We start from the raw sequence: 25,547 nt of genomic DNA, 5'->3' as shown, positions 1-25,547 counted from the left end.
GGATCACTTTGAAGACTATAGGGCCAAAGGAAATATCCTCCGATAACAAAGAGAAAGAAGCTTTCTGAGAAACTTCTTTGTGTTCTGTGAAATCATCTCAGAGAGTTATAGCTTTCCCCTCAAGCAGCCTTTCGCTAAGACAGTTCTTGTGGAATTGGCAAAGTGATATTTGTAAGCCCATAGAGGGCTATGGTGAAAAAGGAAATATCCTCCGATGAAATCTGGAAAGAAGCTTTCTGAGAAACTGCTGAGTGTTCTGTTAATTCATCTCACAGAGTTACATGTGTATTTCTAGGATCTCTTTGCTAGCCCTATTTCTGTGGAATCTGAGAACAGATATTTCGGATCCCTTTGAAGACTATAGGGCCAAAGGAAATATCCTCCGATAACAAAGAGAAAGAAGCTTTCTGAGAAACTTCTTTGTGTTCTGTGAAATCATCTCACAGAGTTACAGCTTTCCCCTCAAGGAGCCTTTCGCTAAGACAGTTCTTGTGGAATTGGCAAAGTGATATTTGGAAGCCCATAGAGGGCTATGGTGAAAAAGGAAATATCCTCAGATGAAATCTGGAAAGAAGCTTTCTGAGAAACTGCTTAGTGTTCTGTGAATTCATCTCACAGAGTTACATGTGTATTTCGGGGATCTCTTTGCTAGCCCTATTTCTGTGGAATCTGAGAACAGATATTTCGGATGACTTTGAAGACTATAGGGCCAAAGGAAATATCCTCCGATAACAAAGAGAAAGAAGCTTTCTGAGAAACTTCTTTGTGTTCTGTGAAATCATCTCACAGAGTTACAGCTTTCCCCTCAAGAAGCCTTTCGCTAAGACAGTTCTTGTGGAATTGGCAAAGTGATATTCGGAAGCCCATAGAGGGCTATGGTGAAAAAGGAAATATCGTCAGATGAAATTTGGAAAGAAGCTTTCTGCGAAACTGCTTAGTGTTCTGTTAATTCATCTCACAGAGTTACATGCGTATTTCGAGGTTCTCTTTGCTAGCCCTATTTCTGTGGAAACTCAGAAAAGATATTTCGGATCCCTTTGAAGACTATAGGGCCAAAGGAAATATCCTCCGATAACAAAGAGAAAGAAGCTTTCTGAGAAACTTCTTTGTGTTCTGTGAAATCACCTCACAGAGTTACAGCTTTCCCCGAAGAAGCCTTTCGCTAAGACAGTTCTTGTGGAAATGGCAAAGTGATATTTGGAAGCCCATAGAGGGCTATGGTGAAAAAGGAAATATCGTCAGATGAAATCTGGAAAGAAGCTTTCTGAGAAACTGCTTAGTGTTCTGTGTATTCATCTCACAGAGTTACATGTGTATTTCGAGGATCTCTTTGCTAGCCCTATTTCTGTGGAAACTGAGAAAAGATATTTCGGATCCCTTTGAAGACTATAGGTCCAAAGGAAATATCCTCCGATAACAAAGAGAAAGAAGCTTTCTGAGAAACTTCTTTGTGTTCTGTGAAATCATCTCACAGAGTTACAGCTTTCCCCTCAAGAAGCCTTTCGCTAAGACAGTTCTTGTGGAATTGGCAAAGTGATATTTGGAAGCCCTTAGAGGGCTATGGTGCAAAAGGAAATATCCTCAGATGAAATCTGGAAAGAAGCTTTCTGAGAAACTGCTTAGTGTTCTGTTAATTCATCTCACAGAGTTACATGTGTATTTCGAGGATCTCTTTGCTAGCCCTATTTCTGTGGAATCTGAGAACAGATATTTCGGATCCCTTTGAAGACTATAGGGCCAAAGGAAATATCCTCCGATAACAAAGAGAAAGAAGCTTTCTGAGAAACTTCTTTCTGTTCTGTGAAATCATCTCACAGAGTTACAGCTTTCCCCTCAAGAAGCCTTTTGCTAAGACAGTTCTTGTGGAATTGTCAAAGTGATATTTGGAAGCCCGTAGAGGGCTATGGTGAAAAAGGAAATATCCTCAGATGAAATCTGGAAAGAAGCTTTCTGAGAAACTGCTTAGTGTTCTGTTAATTCATCTCACAGAGTTACATGTGTATTTCGGGGATCTCTTTGCTAGCTCTATTTTTGTGGAATCTGAGAACAGATATTTCGGATCACTTTGAAGACTATAGGGCCAAAGGAAATATCCTCCGATAACAAAGAGAAAGAAGCTTTCTGAGAAACTTCTTTGTGTTCTGTGAAATCATCTCAGAGAGTTATAGCTTTCCCTTCAAGCAGCCTTTCGCTAAGACAGTTCTTGTGGAATTGGCAAAGTGATATTTGTAAGCCCATAGAGGGCTATGGTGAAAAAGGAAATATCCTCCGATGAAATCTGGAAAGAAGCTTTCTGAGAAACTGCTTAGTGTTCTGTGAATTCATCTCACAGAGTTACATGTGTATTTCGGGGATCTCTTTGCTAGCCCTATTTCTGTGGAATCTGAGAACAGATATTTCGGATGACTTTGAAGACTATAGTGCCATGGAAATATCCTCCGATAACAAAGAGAAAGAAGCTTTCTGAGAAACTTCTTTGTGTTCTGTGAAATCATCTCACAGAGTTACAGCTTTCCCCTCAAGAAGCCTTTCGCTAAGACAGTTCTTGTGGAATTGGCAAAGTGATATTCGGAAGCCCATAGAGGGCTATGGTGAAAAAGGAAATATCGTCAGATGAAATCTGGAAAGAAGCTTTCTGCGAAACTGCTTAGTGTTCTGTTAATTCATCTCACAGAGTTACATGCGTATTTCGAGGTTCTCTTTGCTAGCCCTATTTCTGTGGAAACTCTGAAAAGATATTTCGGATCCCTTTGAAGACTATAGGGCCAAAGGAAATATCCTCCGATAACAAAGAGAAAGAAGCTTTCTGAGAAACTTCTTTGTGTTCTGTGAAATCATCTCACAGAGTTACAGCTTTCCCCGAAGAAGCCTTTCGCTAAGACAGTTCTTGTGGAAATGGCAAAGTGATATTTGGAAGCCCATAGAGGGCTATGGTGAAAAAGGAAATATCGTCAGATGAAATCTGGAAAGAAGCTTTCTGAGAAACTGCTTAGTGTTCTGTGTATTCATCTCACAGAGTTACATGTGTATTTCGAGGATCTCTTTGCTAGCCCTATTTCTGTGGAAACTGAGAGAAGATATTTCGGATCCCTTTGAAGACTATAGGTCCAAAGGAAATATCCTCCGATAACAAAGAGAAAGAAGCTTTCTGAGAAACTTCTTTGTGTTCTGTGAAATCATCTCACAGAGTTACAGCTTTCCCCTCAAGAAGCCTTTCGCTAAGACAGTTCTTGTGGAAATGGCAAAGTGATATTTGGAAGCCCTTAGAGGGCTATGGTGAAAAAGGAAATATCCTCAGATGAAATCTGGAAAGAAGCTTTCTGAGAAACTGCTTAGTGTTCTGTTAATTCATCTCAAAGAGTTACATGTGTATTTCGAGGATCTCTTTGCTAGCCCTATTTCTGTGGAATCTGAGAACAGATATTTCGGATCCCTTTGAAGACTATAGGGCCAAAGGAAATATCCTCCGATAAAAAAGAGAAAGAAACTTTCTGAGAAACTTCTTTCTGTTCTGTGAAATCATCTCACAGAGTTACAGCTTTCCCCTCAAGAAGTCTTTTGCTAAGACAGTTCTTGTGGAATTGCCAAAGTGATATTTGGAAGCCCATAGAGGGCTATGGTGAAAGGGGAAATATCCTCAGATGAAATCTGGAAAGAAGCTTTCTGAGAAACTGCTTAGTGTTCTGTTAATTCATCTCACAGAGTTACATGCGTATTTCGAGGATCTCTTTGCTAGCCCTATTTCTGTGGAAACTCAGAAAAGATATTTCGGATCCCTTTGAAGACTATAGGGCCAAAGGAAATATCCTCCGATAACAAAGAGAAAGAAGCTTTCTGAGAAATTTCTTTGTGTTCTGTGAAATCATCTCACAGAGTTACAGCTTTCCCCTCAAGAAGCCTTTCGCTAAGACAGTTCTTGTGGAATTGGCAAAGTGATATTTGGAAGCCCATAGAATGCTATGGTGAAAAAGGAAATATCTTCAGATGAAATATGGAAAGAAGCTTTCTGCGAAACTGCTTAGTGTTCTGTTAATTCATCTCACAGAGTTACATGTGAATTTCGAGGATCTCTTTGCTAGCCCTATTTCTGTGGAATCTGAGAACAGATATTTCGGATCCCTTTGAAGACTATAGGGCCAAAGGAAATATCCTCGGATAACAAAGAGAAAGAAGCTTTCTGAGAAACTTCTTTGTGTTCTGTGAAATCATCTCACAGAGTTACAGCTTTCCCCTCAAGAAGCCTTTCGCTAAGACAGTTCTTGTGGAATTGGCAAAGTGATATTTGGAAGCCCATAGAGGGCTATGGTGAAAAAGGAAATATCCTCAGATGAAATCTGGAAAGCAGCTTTCCGAGAAACTGCTTAGTGTTCTGTTAATTCATCTCACAGAGTTACATGTGTATTTCGAGGATCTCTTTGCTAGCCCTATTTCTGTGGAATCTGAGAACAGATAGTTCGAATCCCTTTGAAGACTATGGGGACAAAGGAAATATCCTCCGATAACAAAGAGAAAGAAGCTTTCTGAGAAATTTCTTTCTGTTCTGTGAAATCATCTCACAGAGTTACAGCTTTCCCCTCAAGAAGCCTTTTGCTAAGACAGTTTTTGTGGAATTGCCAAAGTGATATTTGGAAGCCCATAGAGGGCTATGGTGAAAAAGGAAATATCCTCAGATGAAATCTGGAAAGAAGCTTTCTGAGAAACTGCTTAGTGTTCTGTTAATTCATCTCACAGCGTTACATGTGTATTTCGGGGATCTCTTTGCTAGCTCTATTTCTGTGGAAACTGAGAACAGATATTTCGGATCACTTTGAAGACTATAGGGCCAAAGGAAATATCCTCCCATAAAAAAAAGAGAAAGAAGCTTTCTGAGAAACTTCTTTGTGTTCTGTGAAATCATCTCACAGAGTTACAGCTTTCCCCTAAAGAAGCCTTTCGCTAAGACAGTTCTTGTGGAATTGGCAACGTGATATTTGGAAGCCCATAGAGGGCTATGGTGAAAAAGGAAATATCCTCAGATGAAATCTAGAAAGAAGCTTTCTGAGAAACTGCTTAGTGTTCTGTTAATTCATCTCACAGAGTTACATGTGTATTTCGAGGATCTCTTTGCTAGCCCTATTTCTGTGGAATCTGAGAACAGATATTTCGGATCCCTTTGAAGACTATAGGGCCAAAGGAAATATCCTCCGATAACAAAGAGAAAGAAGCTTTCTGAGAAACTTCTTTGTGTTCTGTGAAATCATCTCACAGAGTTACAGCTTTCCCCTCAAGAAGCCTTTCGCTAAGACAGTTCTTGTGGAATTGGCAAAGTGATATTCGGAAGCCCATAGAGGGCTATGGTGAAAAAGGAAATATCGTCAGATGAAATCTGGAAAGAAGCTTTCTGCGAAACTGCTTAGTGTTCTGTTAATTCATCTCACAGAGTTACATGCGTATTTCGAGGTTCTCTTTGCTAGCCCTATTTCTGTGGAAACTCTGAAAAGATATTTCGGATCCCTTTGAAGACTATAGGGCCAAAGGAAATATCCTCCGATAACAAAGAGAAAGAAGCTTTCTGAGAAACTTCTTTGTGTTCTGTGAAATCATCTCACAGAGTTACAGCTTTCCCCTCAAGAAGCCTTTCGCTAAGACAGTTCTTGTGGAATTTGCAAAGTGATATTTGGAAGCCCCTAGAAGGCTATGGTGAAAAAGGAAATATCGTCAAATGAAATCTGGAAAGAAGCTTTCTGAGAAACTGCTTAGTGTTCTGTTAATTCATCTCACAGAGTTACATGTGTATTTCGAGGATCTCTTTGCTAGCCCTATTTCTGTGGAATCTGAGAAAAGATATTTCGGATCACTTTGAAGACTATAGGGCCAAAGGAAATATCCTCGGATAACAAAGAGAAAGAAGCTTTCTGAGAAACTTCTTTGTGTTCTGTGAAATCATCTCGCAGAGTTACAGCTTTCCCCTCAAGAAGCCTTTCGCTAAGACAGTTCTTGTGGAATTGGCAAAGTGATATTTGGAAGCCCATAGAAGGCTATGGTGAAAAAGGAAATATTGTCAGATGAAATCTGGAAAGAAGCTTTCTGCGAAACTGCTTAGTGTTCTGTGAATTCATCTCACAGAGTTACATGTGTATTTCGAGGATCTCTTTGCTAGCCCTATTTTTGTGGAAACGGAGAAAAGATATTTCGGATCCCTTTGAAGACTATAGGGCCGAAGGAAATATCCTCCGATAACAAAGAGAAAGAAGATTTCTGAGAAACTTCTTTGTGTTCTGTGAAATCATCTGACAGAGATACAGCTTTCCCCTCAAGAAGCCTTTTGCTAAGACAGTTCTTGTGGATTGGCAAAGTGATATTTGGAAGCCCATAGAGGGCTATGGTGAAAAAGGAAATATCGTCAGATGAAATCTGGAAAGAAGCTTTCTGAGAAACTGCTTAGTGTTCTGTTAATTCATCTCACAGAGTTAGATGTGTATTTCGAGGATCTCTTTGCTAGCCCTATTTCTGTGGAATCTGAGAACAGATATTTCGGATCCCTTTGAAGACTATAGGGCCAAAGGAAATATCCTCCGATAACAAAGAGAAAGAAGCTTTCTGAGAAACTACTTTGTGTTCTGTGAAATCATCTCACAGAGTTACAGCTTTTCCCTCAAGAAGACTTTCGCTATGACAGTTCTTGTGGAATTGGCAAAGTGATATTTGGAAGCCCATAGAGGGCTACGGTGAAAAAGGAAATATCCTCAGATGAAATCTGGAAAGAAGCTTTCTGAGAAACTGCTTAGTGTTCTGTGAATTCATCTCACAGAGTTACATGTGTATTTCGGGGATCTCTTTGCTAGCCCTATTTCTGTGGAATCTGAGAACAGATATTTCGGATCCCTTTGAAGACTATAGGGCCAAAGGAAATATCCTCCGATAACAAAGAGAAAGAAGCTTTCTGAGAAACTTCTTTGTGTTCTGTGAAATCATCTCACAGAGTTACAGCTTTCCCCTCAAGAAGCCTTTCGCTAAGACAGTTCTTGTGGAATTGGCAAAGTGATATTTGGAAGCCCTTAGAGGGCTATGGTGAAAAAGGAAATATCCTCAGATGAAATCTGGAAAGCAGCTTTCCGAGAAACTGCTTAGTGTTCTGTTAATTCATCTCACAGAGTTACATGTGTATTTCGAGGATCTCTTTGCTAGCCCTATTTCTGTGGAATCTGAGAACAGATAGTTCGGATCCCTTTGAAGACTATGGGGACAAAGGAAATATCCTCCGATAACAAAGAGAAAGAAGCTTTCTGAGAAACTTCTTTGTGTTCTGTGAAATCATCTCAAAGAGTTACAGCTTTCCCCTCAAGAAGCCTTTTGCTAAGACAGTTTTTGTGGAATTGCCAAAGTGATATTTGGAAGCCCATAGAGGGCTATGGTGAAAAAGGAAATATCCTCAGATGAAATCTGGAAAGAAGCTTTCTGAGAAACTGCTTAGTGTTCTGTTAATTCATCTCACAGCGTTACATGTGTATTTCGGGGATCTCTTTGCTAGCTCTATTTCTGTGGAAACTGAGAACAGATATTTCGGATCACTTTGAAGACTATAGGGCCAAAGGAAATATCCTCCCATAACAAAGAGAAAGAAGCTTTCTGAGAAACTTCTTTGTGTTCTGTGAAATCATCTCACAGAGTTACAGCTTTCCCCTCAAGAAGCCTTTCGCTAAGACAGTTCTTGTGGAATTGGCAACGTGATATTTGGAAGCCCATAGAGGGCTATGGTGAAAAAGGAAATATCCTCAGATGAAATCTAGAAAGAAGCTTTCTGAGAAACTGCTTAGTGTTCTGTTAATTCATCTCACAGAGTTACATGTGTATTTCGAGGATCTCTTTGCTAGCCCTATTTCTGTGGAATCTGAGAACAGATATTTCGGATCCCTTTGAAGACTATAGGGCCAAAGGAAATATCCTCCGATAACAAAGAGAAAGAAGCTTTCTGAGAAACTTCTTTGTGTTCTGTGAAATCATCTCACAGAGTTACAGCTTTCCCCTCAAGAAGCCTTTCGCTAAGACAGTTCTTGTGGAATTTGCAAAGTGATATTTGGAAGCCCATAGAAGGCTATGGTGAAAAAGGAAATATCGTCGGATGAAATCTGGAAAGAAGCTTTCTGAGAAACTGCTTAGTGTTCTGTTAATTCATCTCACAGAGTTACATGTGTATTTCGAGGATCTCTTTGCTAGCCCTATTTCTGTGGAATCTGAGAAAAGATATTTCGGATCACTTTGAAGACTATAGGGCCAAAGGAAATATCCTCGGATAACAAAGAGAAAGAAGCTTTCTGAGAAACTTCTTTGTGTTCTGTGAAATCATCTCGCAGAGTTACAGCTTTCCCCTCAAGAAGCCTTTCGCTAAGACAGTTCTTGTGGAATTGGCAAAGTGATATTTGGAAGCCCTTAGAAGGCTATGGTGAAAAAGGAAATATCGTCAGATGAAATCTGGAAAGAAGCTTTCTGAGAAACTCCTTAGTGTTCTGTGAATTCATCTCATAGAGTTACATGTGTATTTCGAGGATCTCTTTGCTAGCCCTATTTTTGTGGAAACGGAGAAAAGATATTTCGGATCCCTTTGAAGACTATAGGGCCGAAGGAAATATCCTCCGATAACAAAGAGAAAGAAGATTTCTGAGAAACTTCTTTGTGTTCTGTGAAATCATCTGACAGAGTTACAGCTTTCCCCTCAAGAAGCCTTTCGCTAAGACAGTTCTTGTGGAATTGGCAAAGTGATATTTGGAAGCCCTTAGAGGGCTATGGTGAAAAAGGAAATATCCTCAGATGAAATCTGGAAAGCAGCTTTCTGAGAAACTGCTTAGTGTTCTGTTAATTCATCTCACAGAGTTACATGTGTATTTCGAGGATCTCTTTGCTAGCCCTATTTCTGTGGAATCTGAGAACAGATATTTCGGATCCCTTTGAAGACTATAGGGCCAAAGGAAATATCCTCGGATAACAAAGAGAAAGAAGCTTTCTGAGAAACTTCTTTCTGTTCTGTGAAATCATCTCACAGAGTTACAGCTTTCCCCTCAAGAAGCCTTTTGCTAAGACAGTTTTTGTGGAATTGCCAAAGTGATATTTGGAAGCCCATAGAGGGCTATGGTGAAAAAGGAAATATCCTCAGATGAAATCTGGAAAGAAGGTTTCTGAGAAACTGCTTAGTGTTCTGTTTATTCATCTCACAGCGTTACATGTGTATTTCGGGGATCTCTTTGCTAGCTCTATTTCTGAGGAAACTGAGAACAGATATTTCGGATCACTTTGAAGACTATAGGGCCAAAGGAAATATCCTCCCATAACAAAGAGAAAGAATCTTTCTGAGATACTTCTTTGTGTTCTGTGAAATCATCTCACAGAGTTACAGCTTTCCCCTCAAGAAGCCTTTCGCTAAGACAGTTCTTGTGGAATTGGCAACGTGATATTTGGAAGCCCATAGAGGGCTATGGTGAAAAAGGAAATATCGTCAGATGAAATCTGGAAAGAAGCTTTCTGAGAAACTGCTTAGTGTTCTGTTAATTCATCTCACAGAGTTACATGTGTATTTCGAGGATCTCTTTGCTAGCCCTATTTCTGTGGAATCTGAGAACAGATATTTCGGATGCCTTTGAAGACTATAGGGCCAAAGGAAATATCCTCCGATAACAAAGAGAAAGAAGCTTTCTGAGAAACTTCTTTGTGTTCTGTGAAATCATCTCACAGAGTTACAGCTTTCCCCTCAAGAAGCCTTTCGCTAAGACAGTTCTTGTGGAATTGGCAAAGTGATATTTGGAAGCCCACAGAAGGCAATGGTGAAAAAGGAAATATCGTCAGATGAAATCTGGAAAGAAGATTTCTGAGAAACTGCTTAGTGTTCTGTTAATTCATCTCACAGAGTTACATGTGTATTTCGAGGATCTCTTTGCTAGCCCTATTTCTGTGGAATCTGAGAAAAGATATTTCGGATCCCTTCGAAGACTAGAGATCCAAAGGAAATATCCTCGGATAACAAAGAGAAAGAAGCTTTCTGAGAAACTTCTTTGTGTTCTGTGAAATCATCTCGCAGAGTTACAGCTTTCCACTCAAGAAGCCTTTCGCTAAGGCAGTTCTTGTGGAATTGCCAAAGAGATATATGGAAGCCCATAGAAGGCTGTGGTGAAAAAGGAAATATTGTCAGATGAAATCTGGAAAGAAGCTTTCTGAGAAACTGCTTAGTGTTTTGTGAATTCATCTCACAGAGTTACATGTGTATTTCGAGGATCTCTTTGCTAGCCCTATTTCTGTGGAAACGGAGAAAAGATATTTCGGATCCCTTTGAAGACTATAGGGCCGAAGGAAATATCCTCCGATAACAAAGAGAAAGAAGATTTCTTAGAAACTTCTTTGTGTTCTGTGAAATCATCTCACAGAGTTACAGCTTTCCCCTGAAGAAGCCTTTCGCTAAGACAGTTCTTGTGGAATTGGCAAAGTGATATTTGGAAGCCCATAGAGGGCTATGGTGAAAAAGGAAATATCGTCAGATGAAATCTGGAAAGAAGCTTTCTGAGAAACTGCTTAGTGTTCTGTGAATTCATCTCACAGAGTTACATGTGTATTTCGAGGATCTCTTTGCTAGCCCTATTTCTGTGGAATCTGAGAACAGATATTTCGGATCCCTTTGAAGACTATAGGGCCAAAGGAAATATCCTCCGATAAAAAAGAGAAAGAAGCTTTCTGAGAAACTTCTTTGTGTTCTGTGAAATCATCTCACAGAGTTACAGCTTTCCCCTCAAGAAGACTTTCGCTAAGACAGTTCTTGTGGAATTGGCAAAGTGATATTTGGAAGCCCATAGAGGGCTATGTTGAAAAAGGAAATATCCTCAGATGAAATCTGGAAAGAAGCTTTCTGAGAAACTGCTTAGTGTTCTGTGAATTCATCTCACAGAGTTACATGTGTATTTCGGGGATCTCTTTGCTAGCCCTATTTCTGTGGAATCTGAGAACAGATATTTCGGATCCCTTTGAAGACTATAGGGCCAAAGGAAATATCCTCCGATAACAAAGAGAAAGAAGCTTTCTGAGAAACTTCTTTGTGTTCTGTGAAATCATCTCACAGAGTTACAGCTTTCCCCTCAAGAAGCCTTTCGCTAAGACAGTTCTTGTGGAATTGGCAAAGTGATATTCGGAAGCCCATAGAGGGCTATGGTGAAAAAGGAAATATCGTCAGATGAAATCTGGAAAGAAGCTTTCTGCGAAACTGCTTAGTGTTCTGTGAATTCATCTCACAGAGTTACATGCGTATTTCGAGGATCTCTTTGCTAGCCCTATTTCTGTGGAAACTCAGAAAAGATATTTCGGATCCCTTTGAAGACTATAGGGCCAAAGGAAATATCCTCCGATAACAAAGAGAAAGAAGCTTTCTGAGAAACTTCTTTGTGTTCTGTGAAATCATCTCACAGAGTTACAGCTTTCCCCGAAGAAGCCTTTCGCTAAGACAGTTCTTGTGGAATTGGCAAAGTGATATTTGGAAGCCCATAGAGGGCTATGGTGAAAAAGGAAATATCCTCAGATGAAATCTGGAAAGAAGCTTTCTGCGAAACTGATTAGTGTTCTGTTAATTCATCTCACAGAGTTACATGTGTATTTCGAGGATCTCTTTGCTAGCCCTATTTCTGTGGAATCTGAGAACAGATAATTCGGATCCCTTCGAAGACTATAGGGCCAAAGGAAATATCCTCCGATAACAAAGAGAAAGAAGCTTTCTGAGAAACTTCTTTGTGTTCTGTGAAATCATCTCACAGAGTTACAGCTTTCCCCTCAAGAAGCCTTTCTCTAAGACAGCTCTTGTGGAATTGGCAACGTGATATTTGGAAGCCCATAGAGGGCTATGGTGAAAAAGGAAATATCCTCAGATGAAATCTGGAAAGAAGCTTTCTGAGAAACTGCTTAGTGTTCTGTTAATTCTTCCCACAGAGTTACATGTGTATTTCGAGGATCTCTTTGCTAGCCCTATTTCTGTGGAATCTGAGAACAGATATTTCGGATCCCTTTGAAGACTATAGGGCCAAAGGAAATATCCTCCGATAACAAAGAGAAAGAAGCTTTCTGAGAAACTTCTTTGTGTTCTGTGAAATCATCTCACAGAGTTACAGCTTTCCCCTCAAGAAGCCTTTCGCTAAGACAGTTCTTGTGAATTGGCAAAGTGATATTTGGAAGCCCGTAGAGGGCTATGGTGAAAAAGGAAATATACTAAGATGAAATCTGGAAAGAAGCTTTCTGAGAAACTGCTTAGTGTTCTGTTAATTCATCTCACAGAGTTACATGTGTATTTCGAGGATCTCTTTGCTAGCCCTATTTCGTTGGAAACTGAGAAAAGATATTTCGGATCCCTTTGAAGAATATGGGGCCAAAGGAAATATCCTCCGATAACAAAGAGAAAGAAGCTTTCTGAGAAACTTCTTTGTGTTCTGTGAAATCATCTCACAGAGTTACAGCTTTCCCCTCAAGAAGCCTTTCGCTAAGACAGTTCTTGTGGAATTTGCAAAGTGATATTTGGAAGCCCATAGAAGGCTATGGTGAAAAAGGAAATATCGTCAGATGAAATCTGGAAAGAAGCTTTCTGAGAAACTGCTTAGTGTTCTGTTAATTCATCTCACAGAGTTACATGTGTATTTCGAGGATCTCTTTGCTAGCCCTATTTCTGTGGAATCTGAGAAAAGATATTTCGGATCCCTTCGAAGACTCTAGGGCCAAAGGAAATATCCTCGGATAACAAAGAGAAAGAAGCTTTCTGAGAAACTTCTTTGTGTTCTGTGAAATCATCTCGCAGAGTTACAGCTTTCCCCTCAAGAAGCCTTTCGCTAAGACAGTTCTTGTGGAATTGGCAAAGTGATATTTGGAAGCCCTTAGAGGGCTATGGTGAAAAAGGAAATATCCACAGATGAAATCTGGAAAGCAGCTTTCTGAGAAACTGCTTAGTGTTCTGTTAATTCATCTCACAGTGCTACATGTGTATTTCGAGGATCTCTTTGCTAGCCCTATTTCTGTGGAGTCTGAGAACAGATATTTCGGATCCCTTTGAAGACTATAGGGCCAAAGGAAATATCCTCCGATAACAAAGAGAAAGAAGCTTTCTGAGAAACTTCTTTCTGTTCTGTGAAATCATCTCACAGAGTTACAGCTTTCCCCTCAAGAAACCTTTTGCTAAGACAGTTCTTGTGGAATTGGCAAAGTGATATTTGGAAGCCCATAGAAGGCTATGGTGAAAAAGGAAATATCGTCAGATGAAATCTGGAAAGAAGCTTTCTGAGAAACTGCTTAGTGTTCTGTTAATTCATCTCACAGCGTTACATGTGTATTTCGGGGATCTCTTTGCTAGCTCTATTTCTGTGGAATCTGAGAACAGATATTTCGGATCACTTTGAAGACTATAGGGCCAAAGGAAATATCCTCCGATAACAAAGAGAAAGAAGCTTTCTGAGAAACTTCTTTGTGTTCTGTGAAATCATCTCAGAGAGTTACAGCTTTCCCCTCAAGAAGCCTTTCGCTAAGACAGTTCTTGTGGAATTGGCAAAGTGATATTTGGAAGCCCATAGAGGGCTATGGTGAAAAAGGAAATATCCTCAGATGAAATCTGGAAAGAAGCTTTCTGAGAAACTGCTTAGTGTTCTGTAAATTCATCTCACAGAGTTACATGTGTATTTCGAGGATCTCTTTGCTAGCCCTATTTCTGTGGAAACTGAGAAAAGATATTTCGGATCCCTTTGAAGACTAAAGGGCCAAAGGAAATATCCTCCGATAACAAAGAGAAAGAAGCTTTCTGAGAAACTTCTTTGTGTTCTGTGAAATCATCTCACAGAGTTACAGCTTTCCCCTCAAGAAGCCTTTCGCTAAGACAGTTCTTGTGGAACTGGCAACGTGATATTTGGAAGCCCATAGAGGGCTATGGTGAAAAAGGAAATATCCTCAGATGAAATCTGGAAAGAAGCTTTCTGAGAAACTGCTTAGTGTTCTGTTAATTCTTCTCACAGAGTTACATGTGTATTTCGAGGATCTCTTTGCTAGCCCTATTTCTGTGGAATCTGAGAACAGATATTTCGGATCCCTTTGAAGACTATAGGGCCAAAGGAAATATCCTCCGATAACAAAGAGAAAGAAGCTTTCTGAGAAACTTCTTTGTGTTCTGTGAAATCATCTCACAGAGTTACAGCTTTCCCCTAAAGAAGCCTTTCGGTAAGACAGTTCTTGTGGAATTGGCAAAGTGATATTTGGAAGCCCATAGAGGGCTATGGTGAAAAAGGAAATATCCTCAGATGAAATCTGGAAAGAAGCTTTCTGAGAAACTGCTTAGTGTTCTGTTAATTCATCTCACAGAGTTACATGTGTATTTCGAGGATCTCTTAGCTAGCCCTATTTCTGTGGAATCTGAGAACAGATATTTCGGATGCCTTTGAAGACTATAGGGCCAAAGGAAATATCCTCCGATAACAAAGAGAAAGAAGCTTTCTGAGAAACTTCTTTGTGTTCTGTGAAATCATCTCACAGAGTTACAGCTTTCCCCTCAAGAAGCCTTTCGCTTAGACAGTTCTTGTGGAATTGGCAAAGTGATATTCGGAAGCCCATAGAGGGCTATGGTGAAAAAGGAAATATCGTCAGATGAAATCTGGAAAGAAGCTTTCTGCGAAACTGCTTAGTGTTCTGTGAATTCATCTCACAGAGTTACATGCGTATTTCGAGGATCTCTTTGCTAGCCCTATTTCTCTGGAAACTCAGAAAAGATATTTCGGATCCCTTTGAAGACTGTAGGGCCAAAGGAAATATCCTCCGATAACAAAGAGAAAGAAGCTTTCTGAGAAACTTCTTTGTGTTCTGTGAAATCATCTCACAGAGTTACAGCTTTCCCCTCAAGAAGCCTTTCGCTAAGACAGTTCTTGTGAATTGGCAAAGTGATATTTGGAAGCCCATAGAGGGCTATGGTGAAAAAGGAAATATACTAAGATGAAATCTGGAAAGAAGCTTTCTGAGAAACTGCTTAGTGTTCTGCGAATTCATCTCACAGAGTTACATGTGTATTTCGAGGATCTCTTTGCTAGCCCTATTTCGTTGGAAACTGAGAAAAGATATTTCGGATCCCTTTGAAGAATATGGGGCCAAAGGAAATATCCTCCGATAACAAAGAGAAAGAAGCTTTCTGAGAAACTTCTTTGTGTTCTGTGAAATCATCTCACAGAGTTACAGCTTTCCCCTCAAGAAGCCTTTCGCTAAGACAGTTCTTGTGGAATTTGCAAAGTGATATTTGGAAGCCCATAGAAGGCTATGGTGAAAAAGGAAATATCGTCAGATGAAGTCTGGAAAGAAGCTTTCTGAGAAACTGCTTAGTGTTCTGTTAATTCATCTCACAGAGTTACATGTGTATTTCGAGGATCTCTTTGCTAGCCCTATTTCTGTGGAATCTGAGAAAAGATATTTCGGATCCCTTCGAAGACTCTAGGGCCAAAGGAAATATCCTCGGATAACAAAGAGAAAGAAGCTTTCTGAGAAACTTCTTTGTGTTCTGTGAAATCATCTCGCAGAGTTACAGCTTTCCCCTCAAGAAGCCTTTCGCTAAGACAGTTCTTGTGGAATTGGCAAAGTGATATTTGGAAGCCCTTAGAGGGCTATGGTGAAAAAGGAAATATCCACAGATGAAATCTGGAAAGCAGCTTTCTGAGAAACTGCTTAGTGTTCTGTTAATTCATCTCACAGTGCTACATGTGTATTTCGAGGATCTCTTTGCTAGCCCTATTTCTGTGGAGTCTGAGAACAGATATTTCGGATCCCTTTGAAGACTATAGGGCCAAAGGAAATATCCTCCGATAACAAAGAGAAAGAAGCTTTATGAGAAACTTCTTTCTGTTCTGTGAAATCATCTCACAGAGTTACAGCTTTCCCCTCAAGAAGCCTTTTGCTAAGACAGTTCTTGTGGAATTGGCAAAGTGATATTTGGAAGCCCATAGAAGGCTATGGTGAAAAAGGAAATATCGTCAGATGAAATCTGGAAAGAAGCTTTCTGAGAAACTGCTTAGTGTTCTGTTAATTCATCTCACAGCGTTACATGTGTATTTCGGGGATCTCTTTGCTAGCTCTATTTCTGTGGAATCTGAGAACAGATATTTCGGATCACTTTGAAGACTATAGGGCCAAAGGAAATATCCTCAGATAACAAAGAGAAAGAAGCTTTCTGAGAAACTTCTTTGTGTTCTGTGAAATCATCTCAGAGAGTTACAGCTTTCCCCTCAAGAAGCCTTTCGCTAAGACAGTTCTTGTGGAATTGGCAAAGTGATATTTGGAAGCCCATAGAGGGCTATGGTGAAAAAGGAAATATCCTCAGATGAAATCTGGAAAGAAGCTTTCTGAGAAACTGCTTAGTGTTCTGTAAATTCATCTCACAGAGTTACATGTGTATTTCGAGGATCTCTTTGCTAGCCCTATTTCTGTGGAAACTGAGAAAAGATATTTCGGATCCCTTTGAAGACTAAAGGGCCAAAGGAAATATCCTCCGATAACAAAGAGAAAGAAGCTTTCTGAGAAACTTCTTTGTGTTCTGTGAAATCATCTCACAGAGTTACAGCTTTCCCCTGAAGAAGCCTTTCGCTAAGACAGTTCTTGTGGAACTGGCAACGTGATATTTGGAAGCCCATAGAGGGCTATGGTGAAAAAGGAAATATCCTCAGATGAAATCTGGAAAGAAGCTTTCTGAGAAACTGCTTAGTGTTCTGTTAATTCTTCTCACAGAGTTACATGTGTATTTCGAGGATCTCTTTGCTAGCCCTATTTCTGTGGAATCTGAGAACAGATATTTCGGATCCCTTTGAAGACTATAGGGCCAAAGGAAATATCCTCCGATAACAAAGAGAAAGAAGCTTTCTGAGAAACTTCTTTGTGTTCTGTGAAATCATCTCACAGAGTTACAGCTTTCCCCTAAAGAAGCCTTTCGGTAAGACAGTTCTTGTGGAATTGGCAAAGTGATATTTGGAAGCCCATAGAGGGCTATGGTGAAAAAGGAAATATCCTCAGATGAAATCTGGAAAGAAGCTTTCTGAGAAACTGCTTAGTGTTCTGTTAATTCATCTCACAGAGTTACATGTGTATTTCGAGGATCTCTTAGCTAGCCCTATTTCTGTGGAATCTGAGAACAGATATTTCGGATGCCTTTGAAGACTATAGGGCCAAAGGAAATATCCTCCGATAACAAAGAGAAAGAAGCTTTCTGAGAAACTTCTTTGTGTTCTGTGAAATCATCTCACAGAGTTACAGCTTTCCCCTCAAGAAGCCTTTCGCTTAGACAGTTCTTGTGGAATTGGCAAAGTGATATTCGGAAGCCCATAGAGGGCTATGGTGAAAAAGGAAATATCGTCAGATGAAATCTGGAAAGAAGCTTTCTGCGAAACTGCTTAGTGTTCTGTGAATTCATCTCACAGAGTTACATGCGTATTTCGAGGATCTCTTTGCTAGCCCTATTTCTCTGGAAACTCAGAAAAGATATTTCGGATCCCTTTGAAGACTGTAGAGCCAAAGGAAATATCCTCCGATAACAAAGAGAAAGAAGCTTTTTGAGAAATTTCTTTGTGTTTTGTGAAATCATCTCACAGAGTTACAGCTTTCCCCGAAGAAGCCTTTCGCTAAGACAGTTCTTGTGGAATTGGCAAAGTGATATTTGGAAGCCCATAGAGGGCTATGGTGAAAAAGGAAATATCGTCAGATGAAATCTGGAAAGAAGCTTTCTGCGAAACTGCTTAGTGTTCTGTTAATTTATCTCACAGAGTTACATGTGTATTTCGAGGATCTCTTTGCTAGCCCTATTTCTGTGGAATCTGAGAACAGATATTTCGGATCCCTTCGAAGACTATAGGGCCAAAGGAAATATCCTCGGATAACAAAGAGAAAGAAGCTTTCTGAGAAACTTCTTTGTGTTCTGTGAAATCATCTCGCAGAGTTACAGCTTTCCCCTCAAGAAGCCTTTCGCTAAGACAGTTCTTGTGGAATTGGCAAAGTGATATTTGGAAGCCCATAGAGGGCTATGGTGAAAAAGGAAATATCGTCAGATGAAATCTGGAAAGAAGCTTTCTGAGAAACTGCTTAGTGTTCTGTGAATTCATCTCACAGAGTTACATGTGTATTTCGAGGATCTCTTTGCTAGCCCTATTTCTGTGGAAACTGAGAAAAGATATTTCGGATCCCTTTGAAGACTATAGGGCCAAAGGAAATATCCTCGGATAACAAAGAGAAAGAAGCTTTCTGAGAAACTTCTTTCTGTTCTGGGAAATCATCTCACAGAGTTACAGCTTTCCCCTCAAGAAGCCTTTCGCTAAGACAGTTCTTGTGGAATTGGCAAAGTGATATTTGGAAGCCCATAGAAGGCTATGTTGAAAAAGGAAATATCGTCAGATGAAATCTGGAAAAAAGCTTTCTGTGAAACTGCTTAGTGTTCTGTTAATTCATCTCACAGAGTTACATGTGTATTTCGAGGATCTCTTTGCTAGCCCTATTTCTGTGGAATCTGAGAACAGATATTTCGGATCCCTTTGAAGACTATAGGGCCAAAGGAAATATCCTCGGATAAAAAAGAGAAAGAAGCTTTCTGAGAAACTTCTTTGTGTTCTGTGAAATCATCTCACAGAGTTACAGCTTTCCCCTCAAGAAGCCTTTCGCTAAGACAGTTCTTGTGGAATTGGCAAAGTGATATTTGGAAGCCCATACAGGGCTATGGTGAAAAAGGAAATATCCTCAGATGAAATCTGGAAAGCAGTTTTCTGAGAAACTGCTTAGTGTTCTGTTAATTCATCTCACAGAGCTACATGTGTCTTTCGAGGATCTCTTTGCTAGCCCTATTTCTGTGGAATCTGAGAACAGATATTTCGGATCCCTTTGAAGACTATAGGGCCAAAGGAAATATCCTCCGATAACAAAGAGAAAGAAGCTTTCTGAGAAACTTCTTTCTGTTCTGTGAAATCATCTCACAGAGTTACAGCTTTCCCCTCAAGAAGCCTTTTGCTAAGACAGTTCTTGTGGAATTGCCAAAGTGATATTTGGAAGCCCATAGAGGGCTACGGTGAAAAAGGAAATATCGTCAGATGAAATCTGGAAAGAAGCTTTCTGAGAAACTGCTTAGTGTTCTGTGAATTCATCTCACAGAATTACATGTGTATGTCGGGGATCTCTTAGCTAACCCTATTTCTGTGGAATTTGAGAACAGATATTTCGGATATCTTTGAAGACTATAGGGCCAAAGGAAATATCCTCCGATAACAAAGAGAAAGAAGCTTTCTAAGAAACTTCTTTGTGTTCTGTGAAATCATCTCACAGAGTTACAGCTTTCCCCTCAAGAAGCCTTTCGCTTAGACAGTTCTTGTGGAATTGGCAAAGTGATATTCGGAAGCCCATAGAGGGCTATGGTGAAAAAGGAAATATCGTCAGATGAAATCTGGAAAGAAGTTTTCTGCGAAACTGCTTAGTGTTCTGTTAATTCATCTCACAGAGTTACATGTGTATTTCGAGGATCTCTTTGCTAGCCCTATTTCTGTGGAATCTGAGAACAGATATTTCAGATCCCTTCGAAGACTATAGGGCCAAAGGAAATATCCTCGGATAACAAAGAGAAAGAAGCTTTCTGAGAAACTTCTTTGTGTTCTGTGAAATCATCTCGCAGAGTTACAGCTTTCCCCTCAAGAAGCCTTTCGATAAGACAGTTCTTGTGGAATTGGCAAAGTGATATTTGGAAGCCCATAGAGGGCTAGGGTGAAAAAGGAAATATCGTCAGATGAAATCTGGAAAGAAGCTTTCTGAGAAACTGCTTAGTGTTCTGTGAATTCATCTCACAGAGTTACATGTGTATTTCGAGGATCTCTTTGCTAGCCCTATTTCTGTGGAAACTGAGAAAAGATATTTCGGATCCCTTTGAAGACTATAGGGCCAAAGGAAATATTCTCGGATAACAAAGAGAAAGAAGCTTTCTGAGAAACTTCTTTCTGTTCTGGGAAATCATCTCACAGAGTTACAGCTTTCCTCTCAAGAAGCCTTTCGCTAAGACTGTTCTTGTGGAATTGGCAAAGTGATATTTGGAAGCCCATAGAAGGCTATGGTGAAAAAGAAAATATCGTCAGATGAAATCTGGAAAAAAGCTTTCTGTGAAACTGCTTAGTGTTCTGTTAATTCATCTCAGAGAGTTACATGTGTATTTCGAGGATCTCTTTGCTAGCCCTATTTCTGTGGAATCTGAGAACAGATATTTCGGATCCCTTTGAAGACTATAGGGCCAAAGGAAATATCCTCGGATAACAAAGAGAAAGAAGCTTTCTGAGAAACTTCTTTGTGTTCTGTGAAATCATCTCACAGAGTTACAGCTTTCCCCTCAAGAAGCCTTTCGCTAAGACAGTTCTTGTGGAATTGGCAAAGTGATATTTGGAAGCCCATACAGGGCTATGGTGAAAAAGGAAATATCCTCAGATGAAATCTGGAAAGCAGCTTTCTGAGAAACTGCTTAGTGTTCTGTTAATTCATCTCACAGAGCTACATGTGTATTTCGAGGATCTCTTTGCTAGCCCTATTTCTGTGGAATCTGAGAACAGATATTTCGGATCCCTTTGAAGACTATAGGGCCAAAGGAAATATCCTCCGATAACAAAGAGAAAGAAGCTTTCTGAGAAACTTCTTTCTGTTCTGTGAAATCATCTCACAGAGTTACAGCTTTCCCCTCAAGAAGCCTTTTGCTAAGACAGTTCTTGTGGAATTGCCAAAGTGATATTTGGAAGCCCTTAGAGGGCTATGGTGAAAAAGGAAATATCCTCAGATGAAATCTGGAAAGAAGCTTTCTGAGAAACTGCTTAGTGTTCTGTTAATTCACCTCACAGCGTTATATGTGTATTTCGGGGATCTCTTTGCTAGCTCTATTTCTGTGGAATCTCAGAACAGGTATTTCGGATGCCTTTGAAGACTATAGGGCCAAAGGAAATATCCTCGGATAACAAAGAGAAAGAAGCTTTCTGAGAAACTTCTTTGTGTTCTGTGAAATCATCTCAGAGAGTTACAGCTTTCCCCTCAAGAAGCCTTTCGCTAAGACAGTTCTTGTGGAATTGGCAAAGTGATATTTGTAAGCCCATAGAGGACTATGGTGAAAAAGGAAATATCCTCAGATGAAATCTGGAAAGAAGCTTTCTGAGAAACTGCTTAGTGTTCTGTTAATTCATCTCACAGAGTTACATGTGTATTTCGAGGATCTCTTTGCTAGCCCTATTTCTGTGGAATCTGAGAACAGATATTTCGGATCCCTTTGAAGACTATAGGGCCAAAGGAAATATCCTCGGATAACAAAGAGAAAGAAGCTTTCTGAGAAACTTCTTTGTGTTCTGTGAAATCATCTAACAGAGTTACAGCTTTCCCCTCAAGAAGCCTTTCGCTAAGACAGTTCTTGTGGAATTGGCAAAGTGATATTTGGAAGCCCATAGAGGGCTATGGTGAAAAAGGAAATATCCTCAGATGAAATCTGGAAAGCAGCTTTCTGAGAAACTGCTTAGTGTTCTGTTAATTCATCTCACAGAGCTACATGTGTATTTCGAGGATCTCTTTGCTAGCCCTATTTCTGTGGAATCTGAGAACAGATATTTCGGATCCCTTTGAAGACTATAGGGCCAAAGGAAATATCCTCCGATAACAAAGAGAAAGAAGCTTTCTGAGAAACTTCTTTGTGTTCTGTGAAATCATCTCAGAGAGTTACAGCTTTCCCTTCAAGAAGCCTTTCGCTAAGACAGTTCTTGTGGAATTGGCAAAGTGATATTTGTAAGCCCATAGTGGGCTATGGTGAAAAAGGAAATATCCTCAGATGAAATCTGGAAAGAAGCTTTCTGAGAAACTGCTTAGTGTTCTGTTAATTCATCTCACAGAGTTACATGTGTATTTCTAGGATGTCTTTGCTAGCCCTATTTCTGTGGAATCTGAGAACAGATATTTCGGATCCCTTTGAAGACTATAGGGCCAAAGGAAATATCCTCCGATAACAAAGAGAAAGAAGCTTTCTGAGAAACTTCTTTGTGTTCTGTGAAATCATCTCACAGAGTTACAGCTTTCCCCTCAAGAAGCCTTTCGCTAAGACAGTTCTTGTGGAATTGGCAAAGTGATATTTGGAAGCCCCTAGAGGGCTATGGTGAAAAAGGAAATATCCTCAGATGAAATCTGGAAAGAAGCTTTCTGAGAAACTGCTTAGTGTTCTGTGAATTCATCTTACAGAGTTACATGTGTATTTCGAGGATCTCTTTGCTAGCCCTATTTCTGTGGAATCTGAGAACAGATATTTCGGATCCCTTTGAAGACTATAGGGGCAAAGGAAATATCCTCCGATAACAAAGAGAAAGAAGCTTTCTGAGAAACTTCTTTGTGTTCTGTGAAATCATCTCACAGAGTTACAGCTTTCCCCTCAAGAAGCCTTTCGCTAAGACAGTTCTTGTGGAATTGGCAAAGTGATATTCGGAAGCCCATAGAGGGCTATGGTGAAAAAGGAAATATCGTCAGATGAAATCTGGAAAGAAGCTTTCTGCGAAACTGCTTAGTGTTCTGTGAATTCATCTCACAGAGTTACGTGCGTATTTCGAGGATCTCTTTGCTAGCCCTATTTCTGTGGAAACTCAGAAAAGATATTTCGGATCCCTTTGAAGACTATAGGGCCAAAGGAAATATCCTCCGATAACAAAGAGAAAGAAGCTTTCTGAGAAACTTCTTTGTGTTCTGTGAAATCATCTCACAGAGTTACAGCTTTCCCCTCAAGAAGCCTTTCGCTAAGACAGTTCTTGTGGAATTGGCAAAGTGATATTTGGAAGCCCATAGAGGGCTATGGTGAAAAAGGAAATATCCTCAGATGAAATCTGGAAAGAAGCTTTCTGAGAAACTGCTTAGTGTTCTGTGAATTCATCTCACAGCGTTACATGTGTATTTCGGGGATCTCTTTGCTAGCTCTATTTCTGTGGAATCTGAGAACAGATATTTCGGATCACTTTGAAGACTATAGGGCCAAAGGAAATATCCTCCGATAACAAAGAGAAAGAAGCTTTCTGAGAAACTTCTTTGTGTTCTGTGAAATCATCTCAGAGAGTTACAGCTTTCCCCTCAAGAAGCCTTTCGCTAAGACAGTTCTTGTGGAATTGGCAAAGTGATATTTGTAAGCCCATAGAGGGCTATGGTGAAAAAGGAAATATCCTCAGATGAAATCTGGAAAGAAGCTTTCTGAGATACTGCTTAGTGTTCTGTTAATTCATCTCACAGAGTTACATGTGTATTTCGAGGATCTCTTTGCTAGCCCTATTTCTGTGGACTCTGAGAACAGATATTTCGGATCCCTTTGAAGACTATAGGGCCAAAGGAAATAACCTCCGATAACAAAGAGGAAGAAGCTTTCTGAGAAACTTCTTTGTGTTCTGTGAAATCATCTCACAGAGTTGCAGCTTTCCCCTCAAGAAGCCTTTCGCTTAGACAGTTCTTGTGGAATTGGCAAAGTGATATTTGGAAGCCCATAGAGGGCTATGGTGAAAAAGGAAATATCCTCAGATGAAATGTGGAAAGAAGCTTTCTGAGAAACTGCTTAGTGTTCTGTGAATTCATCTCACAGAGTTACATGTGTATTTCGGGGATCTCTTTGCTAGCCCTATTTCTGTGGAATCTGAGAACAGATATTTCGGATGCCTTTGAAGACTATAGGGCCAAAGGAAATATCCTCCGATAACAAAGAGAAAGAAGCTTTCTGAGAAACTTCTTTGTGTTCTGTGAAATCATCTCACAGAGTTACAGCTTTCCTCTCAAGAAGCCTTTCGCTAAGACAGTTCTTGTGGAATTGGCAAAGTGATATTCGGAAGCCCATAGAGGGCTATGGTGAAAAAGGAAATATCGTCAGATGAAATCTGGAAAGAAGCTTTCTGCGAAACTGCTTAGTGTTCTGTGAATTCATCTCACAGAGTTACATGCGTATTTCGAGGATCTCTTTGCTAGCCCTATTTCTGTGGAAACTCAGAAAAGATATTTCGGATCCCTTTGAAGAATATAGGGCCAAAGGAAATATCCTCCGATAACAAAGAGAAAGAAGCTTTCTGAGAAATTTCTTTGTGTTCTGTGAAATCATCTCACAGAGTTACAGCTTTCCCCGAAGAAGCCTTTCACTAAGACAGTTCTTGTGGAATTGGCAAAGTGATATTTGGAAGCCCATAGAGGGCTACGGTGAAAAAGGAAATATCGTCAGATGAAATCTGGAAAGAAGCTTTCTGAGAAACTGCTTAGTGTTCTGTTAATTCATCTCACAGAGTTACATGTGTATTTCGAGGATCTCTTTGCTAGCCCTATTTCTGTGGAATCTGAGAACAGATATTTCGGATCCCTTTGAAGACTATAGGGCCAAAGGAAATATCCTCCGATAACAAAGAGAAAGAAGCTTTCTGAGAAACTTCTTTGTGTTCTGTGAAATCATCTCACAGAGTTACAGCTTTCCCCTCAAGAAGCCTTTCGCTAAGACAGTTCTTGTGGAATTGGCAAAGTGATATTTGGAAGCCCCTAGAGGGCTATGGTGAAAAAGGAAATATCCTCAGATGAAATCTGGAAAGAAGCTTTCTGAGAAACTGCTTAGTGTTCTGTGAATTCATCTTACAGAGTTACATGTGTATTTCGATGGATCTCTTTGCTAGCCCTATTTCTGTGGAATCTGAGAACAGATATTTCGGATCCCTTTGAAGACTATAGGGGCAAAGGAAATATCCTCCGATAACAAAGAGAAAGAAGCTTTCTGAGAAACTTCTTTGTGTTCTGTGAAATCATCTCACAGAGTTACAGCTTTCCCCTCAAGAAGCCTTTCGCTAAGACAGTTCTTGTGGAATTGGCAAAGTGATATTCGGAAGCCCATAGAGGGCTATGGTGAAAAAGGAAATATCGTCAGATGAAATCTGGAAAGAAGCTTTCTGCGAAACTGCTTAGTGTTCTGTGAATTCATCTCACAGAGTTACGTGCGTATTTCGAGGATCTCTTTGCTAGCCCTATTTCTGTGGAAACTCAGAAAAGATATTTCGGATCCCTTTGAAGACTATAGGGCCAAAGGAAATATCCTCCGATAACAAAGAGAAAGAAGCTTTCTGAGAAACTTCTTTGTGTTCTGTGAAATCATCTCACAGAGTTACAGCTTTCCCCTCAAGAAGCCTTTCGCTAAGACAGTTCTTGTGGAATTGGCAAAGTGATATTTGGAAGCCCATAGAGGGCTATGGTGAAAAAGGAAATATCCTCAGATGAAATCTGGAAAGAAGCTTTCTGAGAAACTGCTTAGTGTTCTGTGAATTCATCTCACAGCGTTACATGTGTATTTCGGGGATCTCTTTGCTAGCTCTATTTCTGTGGAATCTGAGAACAGATATTTCGGATCACTTTGAAGACTATAGGGCCAAAGGAAATATCCTCCGATAACAAAGAGAAAGAAGCTTTCTGAGAAACTTCTTTGTGTTCTGTGAAATCATCTCAGAGAGTTACAGCTTTCCCCTCAAGAAGCCTTTCGCTAAGACAGTTCTTGTGGAATTGGCAAAGTGATATTT

The sequence above is a fragment of the Macaca nemestrina genome, chromosome 11 (assembly GCF_043159975.1).
Source record: "Macaca nemestrina isolate mMacNem1 chromosome 11, mMacNem.hap1, whole genome shotgun sequence".
Taxonomy (NCBI): domain Eukaryota; kingdom Metazoa; phylum Chordata; class Mammalia; order Primates; family Cercopithecidae; genus Macaca; species Macaca nemestrina.
Note: the sequence above shows the minus strand (reverse complement) of the source record.